This window comes from Nerophis ophidion, linkage group LG28 (genome assembly GCF_033978795.1).
Source record: "Nerophis ophidion isolate RoL-2023_Sa linkage group LG28, RoL_Noph_v1.0, whole genome shotgun sequence".
In the NCBI taxonomy this organism is placed as follows: Eukaryota; Metazoa; Chordata; class Actinopteri; order Syngnathiformes; family Syngnathidae; genus Nerophis; species Nerophis ophidion.
The window spans coordinates 2,684,187-2,710,588 of NC_084638.1; the positions used below are offsets into that span (position 1 = coordinate 2,684,187).

The 26,402-nt window shown below is 40.1% G+C and overlaps 1 pseudogene; it reads left to right on the plus strand.

Annotated features, from left to right (window-relative positions):
* Nucleotides 1-26,402, plus strand: part of LOC133544966 (metabotropic glycine receptor-like) — a 190,900-nt pseudogene that overhangs the window by 131,274 nt on the left and 33,224 nt on the right.

Here is a 26,402-nt window from a genome sequence, read left to right on the forward strand (position 1 = left end):
TTGGAGCAAAAATGTGTTTTAAAAAATACAAATTAATATCCATCCATCCATTTTCTACCGCTTGTCCCTTTTGGGGTAGCGGGGGGTGCTGGAGCCTATCTCAGCTGCATTCAGGCGGAAGGCGGTGTACACCCTGGACAAGTCGCCACCTCATCGCAGGGCCAACACATATAGACAGACAACATTCACACACTAGGGACCATTTAGTGTTGCCAATCAACCTATCCCCAGGTGCATGTCTTTGGAAGTGGGAGGAAGCAGGAGTACCCGGAGGGAACCCACGCATTCACGGGGAGAACATGCAAACTCCACACAGAAAGATCCCGAGCCTGGATTTGAACCCAGGACTGCAGGACCTTCATATTGTGAGGCAGACGCACTAACCCCGTGAACCTATTAAAGATAAACATCCATCAATCCATCCGTTTTCTACCGCTTATTCCCTTTCGGGGTCGCAGGGGGGCGCTGGCGCCTATCTCAGCTACAATCGGGCGGAAGGCGGGGTACACCCTGGACAAGTCGCCACCTCATCGCAGGGCCAACACAGATAGACAGACAACATTCACACACTAGGGCCAATTTAGTGTTGCCAATCAACCTATCCCCAGGTGCATGTTTTTGGCGGTGGGAGGAAGCAGGAGTACCTATAAGAACATATTAATTGTCTATATATATATATAATAAGTAATAGAATTTTACTTCCCCATGGTGTCTGTGCCGTCAACTCCATCTATCAATACATAACATAAAAGGCATTAAAAAAAAAAAAAAAAAAAAACATCCGTCATGTCTTTCATAATGATTGTGAACAACAGGAAAAATTGCCAGAAAAGTGATGTTGCCCTTTAACTCTTTTTAGGTTTTGCCCACATTTGCCTTCTATTATTTAGACTCGCCAGAGTTGGAGCAAAAATGTGTTTTAAAAAATACAAATTAATATCCATCCATCCATTTTCTACCGCTTGTCCCTTTTGGGGTAGCGGGGGGTGCTGGAGCCTATCTCAGCTGCATTCAGGCGGAAGGCGGTGTACACCCTGGACAAGTCGCCACCTCATCGCAGGGCCAACACAGATAGACAGACAACATTCACACACTAGGGACCATTTAGTGTTGCCAATCAACCTATCCCCAGGTGCATGTCTTTGGAAGTGGGAGGAAGCCGGAGTACCCGGAGGGAACCCACGCATTCACGGGGAGAACATGCAAACTCCACACAGAAAGATCCCGAGCCTGGATTTGAACCCAGGACTGCAGGACCTTCATATTGTGAGGCAGACGCACTAACCCCGTGAACCTATTAAAGATAAACATCCATCAATCCATCCGTTTTCTACCGCTTATTCCCTTTCGGGGTCGCAGGCGCCTATCTCAGCTACAATCGGGCGGAAGGCGGGGTACACCCTGGACAAGTCGCCACCTCATCGCAGGGCCAACACAGATAGACAGACAACATTCACACACTAGGGACCATTTAGTGTTGCCAATCAACCTATCCCCAGGTGCATGTCTTTGGAGGTGGGAGGGGCCTATCCCCAGGTGCATGTCTTTGGAAGTGGGAGGGGCCTATCCCCAGGTGCATGTCTTTGGAGGTGGGAGGGGCCTATCCCCAGGTGCATGTCTTTGGAAGTGGGAGGGGCCTATCCCCAGGTGCATGTCTTTGGAGGTGGGAGGGGCCTATCCCCAGGTGCATGTCTTTGGAGGTGGGAGGAAGCCGGAGTACCCGGAGGGAACCCACGCATTCACGGGGAGAACATGCAAACTCCACACAGAAAGATCCCGAGCCTGGATTTGAACCCAGGACTGCAGGACCTTCGTATTGTGAGGCAGACGCACTAACCCCGTGAACCTATTAAAGATAAACATCCATCAATCCATCCGTTTTCTACCGCTTATTCCCTTCCGGGGTCGCGGGGGACGCTGGCGCCTATCTCAGCTACAATCGGGCGGAAGGCGGGGTACACCCTGGACAAGTCGCCACCTCATCGCAGGGCCAACACAGATAGACAGACAACATTCACACACTAGGGCCAATTTAGTGTTGCCAATCAACCTATCCCCAGGTGCATGCCTTTGGAGGTGGGAGGGGCCTATCCCCAGGTGCATGTCTTTGGAAGTGGGAGGAAGCCGGAGTACCCGGAGGGAACCCACGCATTCACGGGGAGGACATGCAAACTCCACACAGAAAGATCCCGAGCCTGGATTTGAACCCAGGACTGCAGGAACTTCGTATTGTGAGGCAGACGCACTAACCCCGTGAACCTATTAAAGATAAACATCCATCAATCCATCCGTTTTCTACCGCTTATTCCCTTTCGGGGTCGCAGGCGCCTATCTCAGCTACAATCGGGCGGAAGGCGGTGTACACCCTGGACAAGTCGCCACCTCATCGCAGGGCCAACACAGATAGACAGACAACATTCACACACTAGGGCCAATTTAGTGTTGCCAATCAACCTATCCCCAGGTGCATGTCTTTGGAAGTGGGAGGGGCCTATCCCCAGGTGCATGTCTTTGGAGGTGGGAGGGGCCTATCCCCAGGTGCATGTCTTTGGAAGTGGGAGGGGCCTATCCCCAGGTGCATGTCTTTGGAGGTGGGAGGGGCCTATCCCCAGGTGCATGTCTTTGGAGGTGGGAGGAAGCCGGAGTACCCGGAGGGAACCCACACATTCACGGGCAGGACATGCAAACTCCACACAGAAAGATCCCGAGCCTGGATTTGAACCCAGGACTGCAGGACCTTCGTATTGTGAGGCAGACGCACTAACCCCGTGAACCTATTAAAGATAAACATCCATCAATCCATCCGTTTTCTACCGCTTATTCCCTTTCGGGGTCGCAGGGGGCGCTGGCGCCTATCTCAGCTACAATCGGGCGGAAGGCGGGGTACACCCTGGACAAGTCGCCACCTCATCGCAGGGCCAACACAGATAGACAGACAACATTCACACACTAGGGCCAATTTAGTGTTGCCAATCAACCTATCCCCAGGTGCATGTTTTTGACGGTGGGAGGAAGCAGGAGTACCTATAAGAACATATTAATTGTCTATATATATATAGAATAAGTAATATAATTTTACTTCCCCATGGTGTCTGTGCCGTCAACTCCATCTATCAATACATAACATAAAAGGCATTAAAAAAAAAAAAAAAAAAAAAACATCCGTCATGTCTTTCATAATGATTGTGAACAACAGGAAAAATTGCCAGAAAAGTGATGTTGCCCTTTAACTCTTTTTAGGTTTTGCTCACATTTGCCTTCTATTATTTAGACTCGCCAGAGTTGGAGCAAAAATGTGTTTTAAAAAATACAAATTAATATCCATCCATCCATTTTCTACCGCTTGTCCCTTTTGAGGTCGCGGGGGGTGCTGGAGCCTATCTCAGCTGCATTCAGGCGGAAGGCGGTGTACACCCTGGACAAGTCGCCACCTCATCGCAGGGCCAACACAGATAGACAGACAACATTCACACACTAGGGACCATTTAGTGTTGCCAATCAACCTATCCCCAGGTGCATGTCTTTGGAGGTGGGAGGGGCCTATCCCCAGGTGCATGTCTTTGGAAGTGGGAGGGGCCTATCCCCAGGTGCATGTCTTTGGAGGTGGGAGGGGCCTATCCCCAGGTGCATGTCTTTGGAAGTGGGAGGGGCCTATCCCCAGGTGCATGTCTTTGGAGGTGGGAGGGGCCTATCCCCAGGTGCATGTCTTTGGAGGTGGGAGGGGCCTATCCCCAGGTGCATGTCTTTGGAGGTGGGAGGGGCCTATCCCCAGGTGCATGTCTTTGGAAGTGGGAGGAAGCCGGAGTACCCGTAGGGAACCCACGCATTCACGGGGAGAACATGCAAACTCCACACAGAAAGATCCCGAGCCTGGATTTGAACCCAGGACTGCAGGACCTTCGTATTGTGAGGCAGACGCACTAACCCCTCTGCCACCGTGAAGCCCGAGCCAGATGCAGTCATCAAAAAAGCCAGAGGTCCCCTACCCCTGGCCTAGGAGGTAAATAGCGCTGTGTTGTCTTGTGAAAGACACTTAGCACCTGGCAATTCCGTCGCCGCCCAAGTTTGCCTTCACGTGCAAAAAGGACGTCTTCATTCACCCTCCCCAGCCGCGCCAAAAATAGCTGCCCTCAAATATCTATGAGCGCACCCGGGAGGGTGTCTCCCACTCCTTTTTATTTTGCTACCTTTTAAGTGTGTCTCTACCTCTCCCCAGAGGTTCCGCTTTCAAGCCTCCCTCTTCTTGTGTGGCGTTTACGTTCTTCTTTTGCCGCCGCCGCCGTCCCGGCGCCCGATGCATTTTTTAACAGTCCATCAAGTTCTGGCACCGCTTGTTTTAAAAATACTGTACATCCGCTGATTAATTGATGCCGCTGGCTCGGGGGGAGGAAGAGGGGGCGGTGTGAAAACCGAGGGAGGGCCACGGTGAAAATGTGACTTGAGGCGACGCTTTTATTTTTTTTTCCCGTGTTTGAGAGACGTTCCGTCTTCCGTCGTGTCCGATTAACCGCGTGGATTTGCGTGCCCGCCGCGTTCGTGTGTGTGTGGGCGGGAGAAACGGCGTGGCCTACTTTCGCCTCCTATTTGAAAAAAAGTGATTCATTTTTGGGAGTGTGGAGGGGAAGGTCTGGAGGAGTGGATGGCAGAAAAGAGATGAGAGGCATCAAGACGCGGTACATGATGGAACAGCACACACACAGGAAAATGTTCAGTTGAATACAAATAACATTAAAGGCCTACTGAAAAGGTCCATTCTATGTGTCATAATTGATCATTTCGCCATATTGCCATATTTTTGCTGAAAGGATTTAGTAGAGAACATCGAGGATAAAGTTTGCAACTTTTGGTCGCTAACAAAAAAAGCCTTGCCTGGGTACTGATTAATGCGAAGGGCTACCAGTTTGATACACACTTCAATAAATTGCCAGAAATAGCCAATTTGCTCAATTTACCTTTATTAAATAAATCTATATATATATATATAAAAAAAAAGGGTATTTCTGTCTGTCATTCCGTCATACTTTTTTTTTCCTTTTACATAATTTTTTTTGTAGAGAATAAATGATGAAAAAACAGTTAATTGAACGGTTTAAAAGAGGAGAAAACACAAAAAAAATAAAAAATAAAAATTTGAAACATACTTTTATCTTCAATTTCAACTCCTTAAAGTTCAAAATTCACCTGAAAAAAATGAATAGAAAAATCGGCTAAATCGAATCTTTTTGAAAAAAATAAAAAAATAATTTATGGAACATCATTAGTCATTTTTCCTGATTAAAATTAATTTTAGAATTTTGATGACATGTTTTAAATAGGTTAAAATCCAATCTGCACTTTGTTAGAATATATAACAAATTGGACCAAATTGGACAAATTATTATTTCTTCTAGATTTTCCAGAACAAAAATTTTAAAAGGATGATTTAAAAGGGACGGCGTGGCGGAGTTGGGAGAGTGGCAGTGCCAGCAACCCGAGGGTTCCTGGTTCAATCCCCACCTTCTACCAACCTCGTCACGTCTGTTGTGTCGTGAGCAAGACACTTCACCCTTGCTCCTGATGGTTTGTGGTTAGGGCCTTGCATGGCAGCTCCCTCCATCAGTGTGTGAATGGGTAAATGTTGAAGTAGTGTCAAAGCGCTTTGAGTACCTTGAAGGTAGAAAAGTGCTATACAAGTACAACCCATTTACCATAAAAGAAATTCAAAAGACTTTGAAATAAGATTTAAATTTGATTCTACAGATTTTTCTAGATTTGCCAGAATATTTTTGGGGAATTTGAATCATAATAAGTTTGAAGAAATATTTCACAAATATTCTCCGTCGAAAAAACAGAAACTAAAATGAAGAATTAAATTAAAATGTATTTATTATTCTTTACAATAATAATAATTGAAAAAAATACTTGAAAATTGATTGTCAGGAAAGAAGAGGAAGGAATTTAAAAGGTAAAAAGGTATATGTGTTTAAAAATCCTAAAATCATCTTTAAGTTGGAGTTTTTCTCTAAAATTGTCTTTTTGAAAAGTTATAAGAAGCAAAGGAAAAAAAAAAACAGAATTTATTTAAACAAGTGAAGACCAAGTCTTTAAAATATTTTCTTGGATTTTCAAATTCTATTTGAGTTTTTTCCCTCTTAGAATTAAAAATGTCGGGCAAAGCGAGACCAGCTTGCTAGTAAATAAATAAAATTTAAAAAATAGAGGCAGCTCACTGGTAAGTGCTGCTATTTGAGCTATTTTTAGAACAGGCCAGCGGGCGACTCATCTGGTCCTTACGGGCGACCTGGTTGTTGAGCCCTGGTATATATGAACAACACTGTGATACTCGGTAGGAGATGACAGCAAGAGGTGCAAAGAAAGAGTTTCATCCTGTTCCATCACTGACTGGGGACTTCACCTTCCTGTCACAATCATTTTGTGTGAATTGGACAGACTCCACACTGCAGGGAAAGTGTGAAAAGAAGTAAACGAAAATGTGAGCGCTTCAATTACGGGTGGGAGCAGGGTCCGCGTTACGAACAAGACCATTACCTCGGGGAAAAAAAACATGGAGGCATTTAAACGTTTAGGACTTTTAAAAAGAAAAAAGTGGTTCGGTCCTATCTAGCTTCATTCAAGCAGAAAATATATAAATTGTGATGAGGTGTATGTACGTTTTCCATGTTTCGCGCCATACTGACTGTCCAGAGTCGAGACCCAGGATGGACCGCTCGTCGGGACCCAGGATGGACCGCTCGCCTGTATCGGTTGGGGACATCTCTACGCTGCTGATCCGCTTGAGATGGTTTCCTGTGGACAGGACTCTCACTGCTGTCTTGGAGCCACTATGGATTGAACTTTCACAGTATCATGTTAGACCCGCTCGACATCCATTGCTTTCGGTCCCCTAGAGGGGGGGGGTTGCCCACATCTGAGGTCCTCTCCAAGGTTTCTCATAGTCAGCATTGTCACTGGCGTCCCACTGGATGTGAATTCTCCCTGCCCACTGGGTGTGAGTTTTCCTTGCCCTTTTGTGGGTTCTTCCGAGGATGTTGTAGTCGTAATGATTTGTGCAGTCCTTTGAGACATTTGTGATTTGGGGCTATATAAATAAACATTGATTGATTGATTGATGATATTTACATTGAACTAATGAATGCATGGAATTAATGGGACCTTAAATCTCACTCCGAACTTAAATGCTTAGACCAAATATTTGAATTTGATGTGACAAATATTTAATGCTTCAACCTTTGGTAGCAAAATCCCACTTAATGAAGGGATTTTCAGCGTGCCCCCCATTAAAAATTGAGAAATAAGACATAACTGTGACACTTATGGCATCGTGGTGGGGATGGCATATTCTCGTGGATGCAGCGGAATGGAACACAGACTAGAAACAGAAAACACTTGCACGAAGGCACTAAAGACAAAACGACTAGCATGTGAGCTTAGAAAGAACGAAAGACGCTAGCATGTGAGCTAGGGAAATAAACAAAGGAATAGCGTGGAAGCTACAAGTACGAAAAGGTATTTACCACGATGCGGGATAGCGACGTCACCTGTTGCAGCAAAAGCAAATTACACTGCGAGACCGAAGCAACAAAAAGGGCAGGCTTAAATAGAGACAGAAATTAGGAGGCAGGTTGCGCGCGTCAAAACACAAGGCAGGTGACACGAATGTGTAGTCATGACAACCGAACAAAACAGGAAGTGCCACAGGAACTAAGGAAGACCACATAACAGAACAGGATGTGATATACAAACAGAACAAAAACAGGATATGACATGATCCAAGTAGTGGATCATGACAACAACACTGTTACTGGGTTTTCAGGAGTTACACAGAGCGTTGGGATTAGCATTAAAACATATGAATTGTTAAAAATGAGGTAGATTGTGTAGTTACGATTGATTTTTGATTATTCGGTTTGTGCTCTAAAGAAGGTATAGGAAGTTGAGTAATATCTACAAAATGGCAACTTTTCCAGGGAACACAAAACTAATATGGAAAACAGGAGCTCAGAACACCAAGTGAGAGATTCTCTGATCCCGTTGATATGATACCAAATAACTGATACTTATTTTTTTACATTTTGAATGGAAGAAAAGTAGTCAAAGTATGTAATTGTGTTGTGTTCATATATTGAATGTTACTCCCAAGGTGGGCGACTTAGTGTATTGCAGACTGTATGTTGTATCCCCCTGCAGGTGATGATACTGTACTTCCACCCGAGTGTCTTCCGCTGTATCCTCCTGAGATGGGTACGCCTGTTGGGGTTCGCCATCATGTACGGCACCATCGTCCTCAAACTGTACAGGTAAACTACTCCAGTCTTGTCTCATGACATTTTAACAACTAGTGTATATATATATATATATATATATATATATATATATATATATATATATATACACACGCATATATATATATATAGATAAATAGATATGTATATAGTTATATATATATATACATATATATATAGTGTTGTATATATATATACACATACTGTATATATACACACACATATATACATACATATATACACATACATACCTCGGTTGGTAGAGTGGCCGTGCCAGCAACTTGAGGGTTGCAGGTTCGATTCCCGCTTGTGCCATCCTAGTTACTGCTGTTGTGTCCTTGGGCAAGACACTTTGCCCACCTACTCCCAGTGCCACCCAAACTGGTTTAAATGTAACTTAGATATTGGGTTTCACTATGTAAAGCGCTTTGAGTCACTTGAGAAAAGTGCTATATAAATATAATTCACTTCACTTCACATACATACTGTATATATATACATAAAACGGTGTGTATGTGTATATATATATATATATATAATATATATACACATACATACATACTGTATATATATGTATATATACATACATACAGATATATTTGAATACATAAACATATATATAATACACAAACATACACTGTATACATACATATTTATATACACACATATATATATATATATAAATACATATATATGTATATATATATAAATACACACCACATACTGTACATACATATATGTGTATGTGTCTATATATGTGTGTGTGTATATATATATATATAAATATATGTATTAGTGTATATATATGTATATATATATATATATGTGTATATATATATATATATATTATATATACACACACATACATACATACTGTATATATATGTATATATACATACATACAGTATATATTTGAATACATAAACATATATATAATACACACACATACACTGTATACATACATATTTATATACACACATATATATATATAAATACATATATATTGTATATATATATAAATACACACCACATACTGTACATACATATATGTATTAGTGTATATATGTATATATATATATATATACATATATATACATATGTATATATATATATATATAATATATATATATATATATATATAATATATATATATATATATATATCCATTTTTCTACCGCTTATTCCCTTTTTGGGGTCGCGGGGGGCGCTGGCGCCTATCTCACCTACAATCGGGCGGATGGCGGTATACACCCTGGACAAGTCGCCACCTCATCGCAGGGCCAACACAGATAGACAGACAACATTCACACTCACATTCACACACTAGGGCCAATTTAGTGTTGCCAATCAACCTATCCCTAGGTGCATGTTTTTGGAGGTGGGAGGAATCCGGAGTACATATATATATATATACATACATACTTTTGAATTTTAATTGACCATGATTAGTTGCAGGTTATTACTGGCTTGCACAATTTAAACTAACATAAAAAAACAAACTATACTTGAACACAATAGCCATACAGAACATTTTAAGTTTTTACTTGAAGACACTAAATTTATTTGCTTAAAAATTACTACATGATTGATTTAAAGTTCCATCAGGGTGTATTTTGAAGAACAATAGCTTGCCTCCATCTGAGTTCTGACTGCATAACGACACGCACCTTCTTCGGCTAAGGTGAAAAAGCATGTACGCTCAAAATTAATGTTTGATTAATTTTCATATAAACATGGTTATTGTGATATTTTTTGTGAATAATCACGTGAGTTAATCGTATGCCCAATTTACTAATGAAAATAAAGGAAAATTTATATTTTTTGCTTGGTCTCAACACAGCAGACGATTCCCTTCCCTTTTCCCTCATCGTTTCCTGCTCTGCTCCTTCGTCTCGTCTTGCCTCAAATCTTTTGGAGCCTCGCTCTGCACTGTTGTCCGTAGCTAAACATGGAATTGATTGACTGGTTTCTCAACGGAATCATCAAGATTCTCTCGACGAGAAGACTGTCCTGACGGAACGTTTGCTGCTGCATACGTGATGAATGGTATCGATGTAATCTACATATTGGGAACTATGATAACATGGTATCTGTTGATTGGATTGAGCGTTGCCGTGGTGTATCTAGAAGTTCGGAAGATGCCAGCAGCCGTTCAACATACCCAGAAGCTGCCCATCATGACTGGTAAGGAGGGGCAAGGCTGTCAGCACTTAGACGGTGGCGAGTTCGGAGCTAAAGTTGCGAACTGGATAACATCTTGGAGAAGCTTTCTGCTCTGCGAGGCGAAATTATGATCAATTTAAGGGCTAGAAATGGATAATTAGAGTAGACAAGCATCTACTAACCCTAACCCAAACATCCTAATATGCGTTTTGCCTCGTCTTACATGCTGACTTTCGGATAAGGCACTGTTGGTAAACTCCTGCAGTAGATCGATTTCACTCCTCCCTTCCCTCACGGACTCCTGGTAATTGTTGACTTTTGCTTACAAACTAAGATCACGGTCGTCTCCGTTGCAACCTGCTGTGTTATCGCGATGACACTCTGCGGGATAAGACACCAAGATTGTGACGCCTCGGACACTATACAAACACGCACATGACCCCATCCCACGCCTTCGTATCCGTTTTTGCCAGCGTCACTGTTGCAAGTCTCCAGTTTGTATGTCGTATTGTGTGCTGTATGTGCTTATGTTTGCTGAGGTTTTTTTTCCCTATTCCTACACTGCGAGAGGCTTTTTCCCCTTCCCCCCTCCCTCCTCTTGTTTTTGTCGTTCCCATCTTTAAGAGGGCGCCGCCCACGTGGCGACCCATCAGCCTCAGTGCTGTCTACCGCCTGTCATGTTGTATTTCTTGGATGGGTTGACTGTAAACAAATGTTGGAAGTGCAATGACAAATAAAAGTCGGGACTGGACATACAGAGTTTCTAGTAATACTCGTGCAGCAGCTCTGCAAGGCGAGTGATGCTCAGGTTCCTGTAAATTAGCCTGTTTTAACCGTGTATTCTTTGTCCGTAAAGAACCTTTTTTTATTCAAATGACTTAAGTTTCATTCAGGACAGCGCAGACCTCTGCCGAATCTAATTAACGATTTAACAGCACCGAATTAGACAGATTTTATATCCGTTTTTCAGCTGTGGGTCCGTATTGGATCTCAGTTGTAATACGCTTTTCCACCACTTGTGGCAGTCATGACACTATTAAACAAACAGAAGAAGTCCGGAGTTAAAGTCATAGAGACATTTACTAAAGCGCAAAAATGATGACTTAAGTCGGGGGCCCGCAACCCAAAACATTTATAAAGCCATATTGGACCGAAAATACAAAAAAAAAAAAAAAATCTGTCTTGAGCCGCGAAAAATTAAAGCCTTGTATAAGTGTTATAATGAAGACAAACAGATGATGTAAGTGTCTTTATGAGATATATTACCCTACTATCAAAATTGCTTATACACATTTGAAATGCTCTCATACACACTACTGAAACGCTCCCTGTTTATATTCGCTATATTGGCCTACTATCAAAATTACATTAAAAACCCTATATAAGTGTTATAATGAAGGCAACATATGACCTAAGTGTCTATATCAGCCTACTATCAAAATGACTATGAGTCATAGGCTGACATTTTGAAAAAGCTCCAGAGAGCCAATAGGCAGGCGCTAAAAGACTTAAGTGGTGAAGCTGTATTTTCATTTGCACTTTAATTTTATTGACAGTTTAGTTAAAGGCCTATTGAAATTCGATTTTCTTATTTAAACGGGGATAGCAGGTCCATTCTATGTGTCATACTTGATCATTTCGCCATATTGCCATATTTTTGCTGAAAGGATTTAGTAGAGAACATCGACTATAAAGTTTGCAACTTTTGGTCGCTAATAAAAAAGCCTTGCCTGTACCGGAAGTAGCAGACGATGTGGGTGTGACGTCACGGGTTGTGGAGCTCCTCACATCTGAACATTGTTTACAATCATGGCCACCAGCAGCGAGAGCGATTCGGACCGAGAAAGCGGCGATTTTCCCATTAATTTGAGCGAGGGTGAAAGATTTGTGGATGAGGAAAGTGAGAGTGAAGGATTAGAAAAAATACATATATAAAAAAAACTGGAAGGCAGAGCGATTCAGATGTTATTAGACACATTTACTAGGATCATTCTGGAGAAATCCCTGATCTGCTTATTGTGTTACTAGTGTTTTAGTGAGATTATATGGTCATACCTGTACAACCTGAAAGTCGGAGGGGTGTGGCCACGGGTGTGGGTGACCGCCAGTGTCTCCGAGGGAAGCCGCGTTTCTCGACGAGGCGAAGGCAGCCGGTGGGGCTGCCTTTTTTCCCTCCTCCACGGTGGAAGCATCCGACGGTCGGGGCGTGGGAGGAGGCAAGAGAGTCGCAGCTGCCTGACGAACGACGCAAGCTCTCCGCTCATGTCTACGGTAAGAGCCGAATTTGTTACCACCATTTTTTCTCCGAAACCTGCCGGTTGACATGTAGTAGGGAACCATGTTCGCTTGACCACCCTGTTCCATAGTAAAGCTTCACCGTCATCTTTCGGGAATGCAAACAAGAAAACATCGGCTGTTTTTGTGTTGCTAAAGGCGGCAGCAAATCACCGCTTCCCACCTACACCTTTCTTCTTTGACGTCTCCTTTATTAATTGAACAAATTGCAAAAGATTCAGCAACACAGATGTCTATAATAATGTGGAATTATGCGATGAAAAGAGACAACTTATAGCTGGTGAACGATGCTGGACCAAAATGTCCTCTACAATGTGTGACGTCACGTAACGTTTTAGCATGATACTTCCGTGCAAAATTTAAAACTGCAATTTCGTAAACTAAACCGGCCGTAATGGCATGTGTTGCAATGTTAAGATTTCATCATTGATATATAAACTATCAGACTGCGTGGTCGGTTTCAGCAAGAGTGGGCCCCTGGATATTAAAAAAAACAGTTGGGGCCCCGGGATCAAAAATGCTAAGAACCCCTGATCTAATTTGACCTAAAGCAAGAGTTCAATGATCTTGAATGGAAAAATCAGTTTGTTTTGTTTTTTCAAACATTTAATTCTTGCGTTCTAATCAAAGTTAATACTGGTCGATCGCTAAAAAGACAACAAGTAAAGACAGAAAATGATCTATTTTAGGTCAAGTTTTGTTTTAAAAGATAAAAACTGAAAGCCATTTGTGTGTCTTACCTTATATATAAAGTTACTCTTTCTATTTCAGCCATTTTTCCTCTCTGTAGTAAAACAGCAGCCACGAGCCACTGCCAGCTCATGTTTGCCCCCTCATGGTGAACCAGGGTACTGTACGCCTTGCCCGATGATATTTACCTGTTCAATGAGCAAAAATAACGATGTCAGACTTACATTAGCGACATTAAACAAGCTGTTGAAAGAAATATTTCTGAAAACATTATTTTGGCGACATGCTGCAAACAAATACGGGCTTGTGCCATCTTGCAACGTGATCTTGGTGTCCAAATTGACAGATAGTTACCATGACGATCCCAAGGGAAAGGAAGAAATAGTCCAGGCCTTTTAGCTGTAAAATGTTTAGTGGCTTTTCACAAATAATGCACTTTTCCTTTCCATCCATCCATTTTCTACCGCTTTATTCCCTTTCGGGGTCGCGGGGGGCACTGGCGCCTATCTCAGTTACAATCGGGCGGAAGGCGGGGTACACCCTGGACAAGTCGCCACCTCATCGCAGGGTGTACCCCGCCTTCCTTTCCTCTCGTCTAATTGGTCATTTCTGTCTTTGTTTTCTCCTTTCCTTGTTTATGTTTTGGCTTGTAAAACTGTAAAAAGGGAAACAAAATATATGTTCAATTAAAGCTGCAGGCAGAAATGGACGGAGCCGACTTTTGCTAGTTTCCTGCCTTTACCCGTACAACATATATCTTTACCTGCACGTTACCTACCTTCCCTGCATCCTGGGGTCACACTGGTGCTTCTTTCTTTCACCCGTACATGCTGGTGCTTCCTGCCATCACCCAGACAACATATCTTTACCTGCACATTACCTACCTTCTCTGTTCCTGGAGTCAAACTGGTGCCCCCTTCTTTCACCCAGTCAACATATATTTACCCGCACATTACCTACCTTCTCTGCATCCTGGAGTCAAACTGGTGCCCCCTTCTTTCACCCAGTCAACATATATTTACCCGCACAGTACCTACCTTCTCTGCATCGTGTGGTCACGCTGGGGCTTCCTGCTTTTAAACGGCCATCTTGAGACGGCAGCAGCATCAGCGTAGCGGTTCTTTGAAAGCTCGTAAAATCAAAACCGGAGCAGCTGGAAAAACTCTTTGCGCAACTTTCAATCAGAAGGGTTCAATCTCTTTCCCGTGCGAGTTTGAAGCCGACGCAACAAACGCGCTCAGAGGAGATAATGTTTGGAAAACGGTAATTGGTTTTTACAAAACTTTTGTTTTAAAAGGGTAATTGCCAACTTCGTGTTGATTTTTGCTGAAGGATGTCAAGTAATGAAATGTAGGTCTAAATGAGACCTACATGGAGGTTGTTGTTTCATGTCTCTACGACATCCCTACCTGAAGTTATGTTTTCTTCCTAGGAGCAGTTTTGTCTGTTTTATTCCTAGGGGGTGCTAGAGTTTTGGGGTTTGTGTTTTTTATTAGATCGCAATTTTTGCCAGTCCTGATGTGTGTGTCCAGTTTGGTTAGTTTTGAAGCATATTAAGGGGGTCAAATTACAGCTCAAAGAGGCAAAAATTTAATTTTTTAGGAAATTTTTGTTTTGAAGGGGTGTTTGCCAACTTCCTGTTGATTTTTGCTGAAGGATGTCGGTTTGTGAAATGTAGGTCTAAGTCAGACCTACATAGAGGTTTTTGTTTCATGTCACTACGACATTCCTAACGGAAGTTACAAGCAGTTTTGTCTGTGTTTTTTTCTAGGGGGCGCTAGAGCGCAATTTTGAGTTTTGGAAATTTTCGCCAATCCTGATGTGTGTGTAAAATTTGGTGAGTTTTGAAGCATGTTGAAAGGGTCAAATTACAGCTCAAAGAGACGGCGGTATAATAATAATAAAACCGTAGAAATACAATAGGGTCCTCTGTCCCAAAGGGAAATTCGGTCCGTAATAAACACTACTAAGTAACTACATTTCCATTCATGTCTGCTGCATAACATCTTTTCAAACACACACACACACACATATATATATATATATATACACACATATATATATTTATACACACACGTGTATACATAATACGTAATATCGTCGTTTACGTGCAGTGATTTCTCCAGATTCTCCAAACCTTTTGATGACATTACAGACTGCAGATGGTGACATCCCTAAATTCCTCGCAATAGCTCTTTGGGAAATGTTGTTCTTAAACTGTTTGACAATTTGCTCACACATTTTTTCACAAAGTGGTGACCCTCGCCCTGTACTTGTTTGTGAATGACTGAGCATTTCATGGAAGCTGCTTTTATACCCAATCATGGCACACACCTGTTCACCTCTGGGATGATACAAAAAGGTGTTTGATGAGCAACTTTCTCAGTCTTTTTTGTCACTTGTGCCAACTTAAAAAAAAAAACATATTGCAGACATCAAATTCCAAAAGAGTTAATATTTGCAAAAAATAACATAGTTTTGTATTCTGCTTTTATTTATGATTTACACAAACGGCCAACTTCACTGTATTTTGTATTATTAATGAGGAGAGACACAAACATTGCACTTTACCTTAGAGTGAGTTAGCATCGACGAAGCTACATGCTAAGTAGCAGCATGCTAAACGGGAGAGCAAGCTATCGCGCTATTTCGACATTTATACGCGCACACAACACTCATAAAACAGACACAAGACTTACAATGTTTCCAAGGCACTTCGTGGGAAGAAACAAAAAAAAAAGGAGCACTGAAACATGTAAATACTTCTTGATTTGAAACATTTCTACACCAACCAGTTTTACTCAAGTTTTTTTTACCATTTTCAAAAAAAATTCCCGCTTTTCCCGAAATTTTTGGAAAATTCCCATTGAAATGAATGGGACATTCTTCAGATTTCGACAACTCCCACATTTTTGACCCGATTCAAACCGTTCTAACTTCAAACTGTTCAGCCTATCCGGGAATTGCAGGCTTTTTCTTGACAAATTCCAAAAATTCCTAGATTTCCCAGAATTCCAGGTTTTCCGGGACATTTTTCCCCATTCAAAATGAATTGGTCATTTTTAAAAACTTCCACTATCTCTACATTTTTTCACATTCAATCATCTTGGAAATTTAAACGATTATTTTTTCAAGTTCCATAAAATTCCAGGATTTTCAAGAATTCCTGGTTTTCCAAACCCAAATTTCCACCCTTTTATTCTGGCGACTACTCCTTCCACATTCTTCAACCCACTACAACCGTTCCACCGTCAAAACATTCCTTTTAATTTGGACAAACATTGAAGTTTTTTTTTTAACTGGAAAATTTCCCGGTTTTCCCAAAATTCCAGGAATTCCGTAATACTATTTCTCAAATCAACATGTTACTACTTCAACATTTCTTGACCGATTTGAAACATTTCTACACCAACCAGTTTTACTTAAGTTTTTTTTTACCATTTTCAAAAAAAATTCCCGCTTTTCCCGAAATTTTTGGAAAATTCCCATTGAAATGAATGGGACATTCTTCAGATTTCGACAACTCCCACATTTTTTACCCGATTCAAACCGTTCTAACTTCAAACTGTTCAGCCTATCCGGGAATCGTGGGCTTTTCCTTGACAAATTCCAAAAATTCCTAGATTTCCCAGAATTCCAGGTTTTCCGGGACATTTTTCCCCATTCAAAATGAATTGGTCATTTTTAAAAACTTCCACTATCTCTACATTTTTTCACATGCAATCATCTTGGAAATTTAAACGATTCTTTTTCCAAGTTCCATAAAATTCCAGGATTTTCAAGAATTCCTGGTTTTCCAAACCCAAATTTCCACCCTTTTATTCTGGCGACTACTCCTTCCACATTTTTCAACCCACTACAACCGTTCCACCGTCAAAACATTCCTTTTAATTTGGGCAAACATTGAAGTTTTTTTTTTAACTGGAAAATTTCCCGGTTTTCCCAAAATTCCAGGAATTCCGTAATACTATTTCTCAAATCAACATGCTACTACTTCAACATTTCTCGACCGATTTGAAACATTTGAACACCAACCAGTTCTACTCAAGTTTTTTTTACCATTTTCAAAAAAAATTCCCGCTTTTCCCGAAATTTTTGGAAAATTCCCATTGAAATGAATGGGACATTCTTCAAATTTCCACAACACCCACATTTTTCACCCGATTCAAACCGTTCTAACTTCAAATTGTTCAGCCTATCCGGGAATCGCAGGCTTTTCCTTGACAAATTCCAAAAATTCCCGGATTACCCAGAATTCCAGGTTTTCCGGGACATTTTCCCCCATTCAAAATGAATTGATCATTTTTAAAAACTTCCACTATCTCTACATTTTTCCAAATTTCATCATCTTGGAAATTCAAACTACCTGTTTTCCAAGTTCCATAAAATTCCAGGATTTCCCAGAAGTCCTTGTTTCCCAAACCCGAATTTCCGCCCTTTTATTCTGACGACTACTCCTTCCACATTTTTCAACCGACTACAACCGTTCCACCGTCAAAACATTCCTTTTAATTTGGACAAACATTGACGTTTTTTTTTTAACTGGAAAATTTCCCGGTTTTCCCAAAATTCCAGGAATTCCGTAATACTATTTCTCAAATCAACATGCTACTACTTCAACATTTCTCGACCGATTTGAAACATTTCTACACCAACCAGTTTTACTCAAGTTTTTTTTACCATTTTCAAAAAAAATTCCCGCTTTTCCCGAAATTTTGGGAAAATTCCCATTGAAATGAATGGGACATTCTTCAGATTTCGACAACTCCCACATTTTTGACCCGATTCAAACCGTTCTAACTTCAAACTGTTCAGCCTATCCGGGAATCGTGGGCTTTTCCTTGACAAATTCCAAAAATTCCTAGATTTCCCAGAATTCCAGGTTTTCCGGGACATTTTTCCCCATTCAAAATGAATTGGTCATTTTTAAAAACTTCCACTATCTCTACATTTTTTCACATTCAATCATCTTGGAAATTTAAACGATTATTTTTCCAAGTTCCATAAAATTCCGGGATTTTCAAGAATTCCTGGTTTTCCAAACCCAAATTTCCACCCTTTTATTCTGGCGACTACTCCTTCCACATTTTTCAACCCACTACAACCGTTCCACCGTCAAAACATTCCTTTTAATTTGGACAAACATTGAAGTTTTTTTTTTAACTGGAAAATTTCCCGGTTTTCCCAAAATTCCAGGAATTCCGTAATACTATTTCTCAAATCAACAGGCTACTACTTCAACATTTCTCGACCGATTTGAAACATTTCTACACCAACCAGTTTTACTTAAGTTTTTTTTTACCATTTTCAAAAAAAATTCCCGCTTTTCCCAAAATTTTGGGAAAATTCCCATTGAAATGAATGAGACATTCTTCAGATTTCGACAACTCCCACATTTTTTACCCGATTCAAACCGTTCTAACTTCAAACTGTTCAGCCTATCCGGGAATTGCAGGCTTTTCCTTGACAAATTCCAAAAATTCCTAGATTTCCCAGAATTCCAGGTTTTCCGGCATATTTTTCCCCATTCAAAATGAATTGGTCATTTTTAAAAACTTCCACTATCTCTACATTTTTTCACATTCAATCATCTTGGAAATGTAAACGATTATTTTTCCAAGTTCCATAAAATTCCAGGATTTTCAAGAATTCCTGGTTTTCCAAACCCAAATTTCCACCCTTTTATTCTGGCGACTACTCCTTCCACATTTTTCAACCGACTACAACCGTTCCACCGTCAAAACATTCCTTTTAATTTGGACAAACATTGAAGTTTTTTTTTTAACTGGAAAATTTCCCGGTTTTCCCAAAATTCCAGGAATTTCGTAATACTATTTCTCAAATCAACATGCTACTACTTCAACATTTCTCGACCGATTTGAAACATTTCTACACCAACCAGTTTTACTCAAGTTTTTTTTACCATTTTCAAAAAAAAATCCCGCTTTTCCCGAAATTTGGGGAAAATTCCCATTGAAATGAATGGGACATTCTTCAGATTTCGACAACTCCCACATTTTTGACCCGATTCAAACCGTTCTAACTTCAAACTGTTCAGCCTATCCGGGAATCGTGGGCTTTTCCTTGACAAATTCCAAAAATTCCTAGATTTCCCAGAATTCCAGGTTTTCCTGGACATTTTTCCCCATTCAAAATGAATTGGTCATTTTTAAAAACTTCCACTATCTCTACATTTTTTCACATTCAATCATCTTGGAAATTTAAACGATTCTTTTTCCAAGTTCCATAAAATTCCAGGATTTTCAAGAATTCCTGGTTTTCCAAACCCAAATTTCCACCCTTTTATTCTGGCGACTACTCCTTCCACATTTTTCAACCCACTACAACCGTTCCACCGTCAAAACATTCCTTTTAATTTGGACAAACATTGAAGTTTTTTTTTTAACTGGAAAATTTCCCGGTTTTCCCAAAATTCCAGGAATTCCGTAATACTATTTCTCAAATCAACATGCTACTACTTCAACATTTCTCGACCGATTTGAAACATTTCTACACCAACCAGTTTTACTCAAGTTTTTTTTACCATTTTCAAAAAAAATTCCCGCTTTTCCCGAAATTTTGGGAAAATTCCCATTGAAATGAATGGGACATTCTTCAGATTTCGACAACTCCCACATTTTTTACCCGATTCAAACCGTTCTAACTTCAAACTGTTCAGCCTATCCGGGAATCGTGGGCTTTTCCTTGACAAATTCCAAAAATTCCTAGATTTCCCAGAATTCCAGGTTTTCCTGGACATTTTTCCCCATTCAAAATGAATTGGTCATTTTTAAAAACTTCCACTATCTCTACATTTTTTCACATTCAATCATCTTGGAAATTTAAACGATTCTTTTTCCAAGTTCCATAAAATTCCAGGATTTTCAAGAATTCCTGGTTTTCCAAACCCAAATTTCCACCCTTTTTTTCTGGCGACTACTCCTTCCACATTTTTCAACCCACTACAACCGTTCCACCGTCAAAACATTCCTTTTAATTTGGACAAACATTGAAGTTTTTTTTTTAACTGGAAAATTTCCCGGTTTTCCCAAAATTCCAGGAATTCCGTAATACTATTTCTCAAATCAACATGCTACTACTTCAACATTTCTCGACCGATTTGAAACATTTCTACACCAACCAGTTTTACTCAAGTTTTTTTTACCATTTTCAAAAAAAAATCCCGCTTTTCCCGAAATTTTGGGAAAATTCCCATTGAAATGAATGGGACATTCTTCAGATTTCGACAACTCCCACATTTTTTACCCGATTCAAACCGTTCTAACTTCAAACTGTTCAGCCTATCCGGGAATCGTGGGCTTTTCCTTGACAAATTCCAAAAATTCCTAGATTTCCCAGAATTCCAGGTTTTCCTGGACATTTTTCCCCATTCAAAATGAATTGGTCATTTTTAAAAACTTCCACTATCTCTACATTTTTTCACATTCAATCATCTTGGAAATTTAAACGATTCTTTTTCCAAGTTCCATAAAATTCCAGGATTTTCAAGAATTCCTGGTTTTCCAAACCCAAATTTCCACCCTTTTTTTCTGGCGACTACTCCTTCCACATTTTTCAACCCACTACAACCGTTCCACCGTCAAAACATTCCTTTTAATTTGGACAAACATTGAAGTTTTTTTTTTAACTGGAAAATTTCCCGGTTTTCCCAAAATTCCAGGAATTCCGTAATACTATTTCTCAAATCAACATGCTACTACTTCAACATTTCTCGACCGATTTGAAACATTTCTACACCAACCAGTTTTACTCAAGTTTTTTTTACCATTTTCAAAAAAAAATCCCGCTTTTCCCGAAATTTTGGGAAAATTCCCATTGAAATGAATGGGACATTCTTCAGATTTCGACAACTCCCACATTTTTTACCCGATTCAAACCGTTCTAACTTCAAACTGTTCAGCCTATCCGGGAATCATGGGCTTTTCCTTGACAAATTCCAAAAATTCCCAGATTTCCCAGAATTCCAGGTTTTCCGGGACATTTTTCCCCCATTCAAAATGAATTGGCTATTTTTAAAAACTTCCACCATTTCTACATTTTTCAACATTTAATCATCTTGGAAATTTAAACGATTCTTTTTCCAAGTTTTCCAGAATTCCTGGTTTTCCATAGCCCTATTTCCACCCTTTTTTCTGGCGACTACTCCTTCCACATATTTCAACCCACTTCAACCGTTCCACCATCAAAACATTCCTCTTAATTTGGACAAACATTCCCAAAAAATGTTTGAACTGGGAAAATTCCCGGTTTTCCCAAAATTCCAGGAATTCCGTAATACCATGTCTCAATTCAACATGTTACTACTTCAACATTTCTTGACCGATTTGAAACATTTCAACACCAACCAGTTTTACTCAAGTTTTTTACAGTTTTCACACAAAAAAAATTCTGCTTTTCCCAAAATTTTGGGGAAAATTCCCATTGAAATGAATGGGACATTCTTCAAATTTCCACAACACCCACATTTTTCACCCGATTCAAACCGTTCTAACTTCAAATTGTTCAGCCTATCCGGGAATCGCAGGCTTTTCCTTGACAAATTCCAAAAATTCCCGGATTACCCAGAATTCCAGGTTTTCTGGGACATTTTCCCCCATTCAAAATGAATTGATCATTTTTAAAAACTTCCACTATCTCTACATTTTTCCAAATTTCATCATCTTGGAAATTCAAACTACCTGTTTTCCAAGTTCCATAAAATTCCAGGATTTCCCAGAATTCCTTGTTTCCCAAACCCGAATTTCCGCCCTTTTATTCTGACGACTACTTCTTCCACATTTTTCAACCCACTACAACCGTTCCCCCGTCAAAACATTCCTTTTAATTTGGACAAACATTGAAGTTTATTTTCTAACTGGAAAATTTACCGGTTTTCCCAAAATTCCAGGAATTCCGTAATACTATTTCTCAAATCAAAATGCTACTACTTCAACATTTCTCGACCGATTTGAAACATTTCAACACCAACCAGTTTTACTCAAGTTTTTTTTACCATTTTCAAAAAAAATTCCCGCTTTTCCCGAAATTTTGGGAAAATTCCCAATGAAATGAATGGGACATTCTTCAGATTTCGACAACTCCCACATTTTTTACCCGATTCAAACCGTTCTAAGTTCAAACTGTTCAGCCTATCCGGGAATCGCGGGCTTTTCCTTGACAAATTCCAAAAATTCCCAGATTTCCCAGAATTCCAGGTTTTCCGGGACATTTTTCCCCATTCAAAATGAATTGGTCATTTTTAAAAACTTCCACTATCTCTACATTTTTTCACATTCAATCATCTTGGAAATTTAAACGATTCTTTTTCCAAGTTCCATAAAATTCCAGGATTTTCAAGAATTCCGGGTTTTCCAAACCCAAATTTCCACCCTTTTATTCTGGCGACTACTCCTTCCACATTTTTCAACCCACTACAACCGTTCCACCGTCAAAACATTCCTTTTAATTTGGACGAACATTGAAGTTTTTTTTTTAACTGGAAAATTTCCCGGTTTTCCCAAAATTCCAGGAATTCCGTAATACTATTTCTCAAATCAACATGCTACTACTTCAACATTTCTCGACCGATTTGAAACATTTCTACACCAACCAGTTTTACTCAAGTTTTTTTTACCATTTTCAAAAAAATTCCCGCTTTTCCCGAAATTTTGGGAAAATTCCCATTGAAATGAATGGGACATTCTTCAGATTTCGACAACTCCCACATTTTTTACCCGATTCAAACCGTTCTAACTTCAAACTGTTCAGCCTATCCGGGAATCGTGGGCTTTTCCTTGACAAATTCCAAAAATTCCCAGATTTCCCAGAATTCCAGGTTTTCCGGGACATTTTTCCCCCATTCAAAATGAATTGGCTATTTTTAAAAACTTCCACCATTTCTACATTTTTCAACATTTAATCATCTTGGAAATTTAAACGATTCTTTTTCCAAGTTTTCCAGAATTCCTGGTTTTCCATAGCCCTATTTCCACCCTTTTTTCTGGCGACTACTCCTTCCACATATTTCAACCCACTTCAACCGTTCCGCCATCAAAACATTCCTCTTAATTTGGACAAACATTCCAAAAAAATGTTTGAACTGGGAAAATTCCCGGTTTTCCCAAAATTCCAGGAATTCCGTAATACCATGTCTCAATTCAACATGTTACTACTTCAACATTTCTTGACCGATTTGAAACATTTCAACACCAACCAGTTTTACTCAAGTTTTTTACAGTTTTCACACCAAAAAAATTCTGCTTTTCCCGAAATTTTGGGGAAAATTCCCATTGAAATGAATGGGACATTCTTCAAATATCCACAACACCCACATTTTTCACCCGATTCAAACCGTTCTAACTTCAAACTGTTCAGCCTATCCGGGAATTGCAGGCTTTTCCTTGACAAATTCCAAAAATTCCCGGATTACCCAGAATTCCAGGTTTTCCGGGACATTTTCCCCCATTCAAAATGAATTGATCATTTTTAAAAACTTCCACTATCTCTACATTTTTCCAAATTTCATCATCTTGGAAATTCAAACTACCTGTTTTCCAAGTTCCATAAAATTCCAGGATTTCCCAGAATTCCTTGTTTCCCAAACCCGAATTTCCACCCTTTTATTCTGGCGACTACTTCTTCCACATTTTTCAACCCACTACAACCGTTCCACCGTCAAACCATTCCTTTTAATTTGGACAAACATTGAAGTTTATTTTCTAACTGGAAAATTTACCGGTTTTCCCAAAATTCCAGGAATTCCGTAATACTATTTCTCAAATCAACATGTTACTACTTCAACATTTCTCGACCGATTTGAAAAATTTCAACACCAACCAGTTTTACTCAAGTTTTTTACCCTTTTCAAAAAATATTCCGGCTTTTTCCGAAATTTTGGGGAAATTCCCAATGAAATGAATGGGACATTCTTGACATTTCCACAACTCCCCCATTTTTCACCCGATTCAAACCGTTCCAACTTCAACCTGTTTAGCCTATCCGGGAATCGTGGGAATTCCCGTATTACCCAGAACTCCAGGTTTTCTGTGACATTTTTCCCCCATTCAAAATGAATTGGTCATTTTTAAAAACTTCCACTACCTCTACATTTTTCCACATTTCATCATCTTGGAAATTTAAACATCCCTTTATCCAAGTTCCGTACAATTCGAGGATTTTCCAGAATTCCTGGATTTCCAAAGCCCCATTTCCACCCTTTTTTCTGGGGACTACTCCTTCTACATTTTTCAAGACACTTCAACCGTTCCACCCTCAAAACATTCCTCCTAATTAAGACAAAAAACTAAGTTGCTTTTTGAACTGGAAAAATTCCTGGTTTTCCTAAAATTTCAGGAATTCCATAACACCATTTCTGAATGCAACATGTTACTACCTCAACATTTCTCGGCCGATTTGAAACATCTTAACACCAAACAGTTTTTTACCATTTTCAAAAAAAATTCCCGCTTTTCCCGAAATTTGGAGGAAATTCCCATTGAAATGAATGGGACATTCTTCAAATTTCCACAACACCCACATTTTTCACCCGATTCAAACCGTTCTAACTTCAAATTGTTCAGCCTATCCGGGAATCGCAGGCTTTTCCTTGACAAATTCCAAAAATACCCAGATTACCCAGAATTCCAGGTTTTCCGGGACATTTTTCCCCCATTCAAAATTAATTGGCCATTTTTAAAAACTTCCACCATTTCTACATTTTTCCACATTTCGTCATCTTGGAAATTTAAACTACCCTTTTTCCAAGTCCCATAAAATTCCAGGATTTTCCAGAATTCCTGGTTTTCCAAACCTGTATTTCCGCCCTTTTTTTCTGGCGACAACTCCTTCCACATTTTTCAACCCACTTCAACCATCCCACCGTCACAATATTCCTCTTAATTAGGACAAACATTAAAGCATTAAAGTTGTTTTTTTTAACAGGAAAAATACCCATTTTTCCCCAAATTCCAGGAATCCCATTTCTCAATACAACATGCTACTACCTCAACATTTTTTGACCGATTTGAAACATTTCAACACCAACCAGTTTTACTCACAGACCATTCAGGGTTTTTTTTTTTTTTTACCATTTTCCAAAAAACTTCCGGTTTTAACCCATGGAGAATTAAACAAATGTTTTTTATCGACTTGCATTGTGTCGATCACTGCATTACAAAAATGAAGTATTTTCCGACTACTATGTTTATTACTGTTGGTGTAATTTTGCAGTGTTGCTGCACTGTTTATGACAGGGAAGATTCAGCAAGCATCCGGAGAGTAAACATACTTAAGCGTGCAAGGTTTTTCTCCCATTTCCCAATGCATGCTGGTCTGAACACGCACGCACGCACGCACCAGCGAGCATCACATTTAAATTTCACATGGTGTCTCTCTGCTGCTGCCAGAAGAAGCTTGTACTCACTTCCTGCGTCTCCGAGACGGGCGAGGTTAAGGCGGTCGGAGTGTTCTCCTGGCAAATGTACCAATTTGATATTCTCCCCTGCTGGCTGGCGGTGCGGTGCGCCCCCGGGGGGAGACCTCTCACAGGCCGCTGCCGCTGACTTAGACGCGGTCGTATCTCCAAGTCCATGCTATCATCTTAAAAAAACCAAAAAAACCAGGGTGTTACATCTGGGTGGCGCTCTTCCAAGATGCAGATCGGGCACGGACACAGCATAAAGCTAAGAAATGAAGATGTATTCAATAAATAAAACAGACTATGAACAGAAAAACTGGTGCTAGGCAGAAAAGGCAAAACCAACGGAAAAGCTCTAGCATGGGAGCTAGAAACAAACCAAAAGCTCTAGCATGGGAGCTAGGGAAATAACAGAAACCTTGTACAAGGCACACAAGGCAAAACAAAACTACTAGCATGGGAGCTTGAGGAACCAAGGCATGGGATTACCGAGTCGATGATCAAGGACGTCGTAGTTGTGCGAACACAAATTGCGTGTAACACAAACTACGAGGAGA